We start from the raw sequence: 2,369 nt of genomic DNA on the forward strand, positions 1-2,369 counted from the left end.
GTTTGTCTGCAAAGCCAAAGGACCTTGGTTCAATTCCCCAGGACCCACGTAAGCCAGATGCACAAGGTGGCACATATATCTGGAGTTCGTTTACAGTATCTGGAGGCCCTGGAACACCTATTCTCTCTCTCTCTCTCTCTCTCTCTCTCTCTGTGTGTGTGTGTGTGTGTGTGTGTGTGTGTGTGTGTGTGCCTGCCTATTTCTTGCTCTCTCAAATAAATAAAATTTTAAAAACTAATATTACTAATATTATTCTTATTTATTTGCAAGCAGAGAGATAGTGAGTGCACCAGTGCCTCTAGCCACTGCAAATGAATTCTAGATGCATGCACCACTTTCTGCATCTGGCTTTACATGGATACTGGGGAATCACACCCAGGTCATTAGACTTTACAGGCAAGCACCTTAACCACTGAACCATCTCTCCAGCCCCCTAATTCTGTTATTTTTATTGGTGGTTTATTATAAAGACTTGGTTTAGGAAAGGTAAGAAATATAAGCTTATAGACCCCTTGGATAATTTAAAATCATATTTAAGCATTAATGGATTTAAGAAATTAACCAATTTTGATGTTAATTATCGGGCTTAAAAGTTCCTTATCATGGTTTTTAATAGAGATTGTTCAGTTATGGAACTTAATATAGAGATCACAGCCCTTAGATTTAGAAGAACTAATGAAAATGTGTCAGAATAAGAAAGCTAAAAGCTTTGATTAATCATAACAAATTATTATTAGTTGTTTAACTACCATCTTAGAGGATGAGAGATCATAGGCATAATGAATTTTATACAATTAGAACAAACTTACCTATTAGAATAAGTTTTCTTTTAAGCAAACAAAACTTATATCCAATGGGAAAACATATAAGAGTAGAACTTTATTTAAGAAAATCTTGAGGCAAGATGTCAGCAGCCAAGCGGAGGTGGCGTGGTGTCCCAGCCACAGTGGCCAAGAAGCTGAAAAGGATCCGCAAAGATGCCCGGCAGCCAGCTAAATCCCCCGTCGCAGCAGGAGATGTGGAAGAAGAAGAGAAAGACCGAATCCCAGGCCCCGTTTGCAAGGGCAAGTGGAAAAATAAGGAGCGAATCCTCATATTTTCTTCCAGAGGAATCAGTTTCAGAACAAGACATTTAATGCAAGACTTAAGAATGTTGGTGCCTCATTCTAAAGCAGGTGTGCGAAATGAAAAACTGCAACAAATGCATCTATTTTGAAGCTAAGAAAAAACAGGATCTCTATATGTGGCTTTCAAATTCACCTCATGGACCATCTGCCAAATTCCCTGTCCAAAATATTCACACCTTAGCTGAACTAACGATGACTGGAAACTGTTTGAAAGGTTCTCGTCCCCTTTTGTTGTTTGACCCTGCGTTTGATGAATTGCCACATTATACTTTGTTAAAAGAACTCTTAATTCAGATTTTTAGTACACCATGGTATCATCCCAAAAGCCAGCCATTTGTGGATCATGTCTTTACTTTCACCATTTTGGATAATAGGATATGGTTTTGGAACTTTCAGATCATAGAAGAAGATGCTGCTCTTGTAGAAATAGGACCTTGGTTTGTCTTAAATCTCATCAAGATTTTTCAGGGAAGTTTTGGAGGACCAACTTTATATGAAAATCCCCACTACCAGTCACCAAACGCGCATCGGCGCATCATAAGATCCATCACAGCTGCAAAATACAGAGAGAAACAGCAAGTGAAAGATGTTCAGAAACTGAGAAAGAAAGAACCAAAAACTATTCTTCCACATGATCCAACTGCTGATGTTTTCATTACACCAGCTGAGGAAAAGCCAGTAGAAATACAGTGGGTAAAACCAGAGCCAAAAGTAGATTTGAAAGCAAGAAAGAAAAGGATTTACAAAAGGCAAAGAAAAATAAAACAGAAGATGAACAGTGGGAATACAAAATGAATTATTGGATAACTAGTTTGTATTTTATACTGTATATTTATTTTGTATTCTGTGTGTAAATTCTTATAGTATCCAGGACCACCTTATGTTTAATTAGTATGTCATTAAAAAATCAAATTTTAAAATCAATGATTATCTTTTTCTAAATAAAATAACTCCAGAACCTAAAAAAAAAAATCTTATTTTTGTAAATGAGAATCAAGTGCTATATCAAACAACAAAGGATTTGCCGAACAATTTTAGAACTTGGATATAATTTAATTATAATTTTTAAAGGTCTCATTTAGTACAAAGATATAACACAAAATCTTTGTAAGCCATTTTACAAGCATTAGTAAGAATAGAACAATTTTTAAAATTCTTATTGTTGTAAACAGAGATTCAGATGTTATATCAAACAAATGAAGACTTTATCTAATAGGAAAACATGAAACATAAAATTCCTGT

General features: G+C 35.4%; 1 pseudogene; it reads left to right on the plus strand.

Annotated features, from left to right (window-relative positions):
* Positions 1-904: 904 nt before the first annotated feature.
* LOC101598946 lies at positions 905-1,986 on the plus strand (annotated as a pseudogene).
* The last annotated feature ends 383 nt before the right edge of the window (positions 1,987-2,369 follow it).

The sequence above is a fragment of the Jaculus jaculus genome, chromosome 1, assembly GCF_020740685.1.
Source record: "Jaculus jaculus isolate mJacJac1 chromosome 1, mJacJac1.mat.Y.cur, whole genome shotgun sequence".
NCBI lineage: Eukaryota > Metazoa > Chordata > Mammalia > Rodentia > Dipodidae > Jaculus > Jaculus jaculus.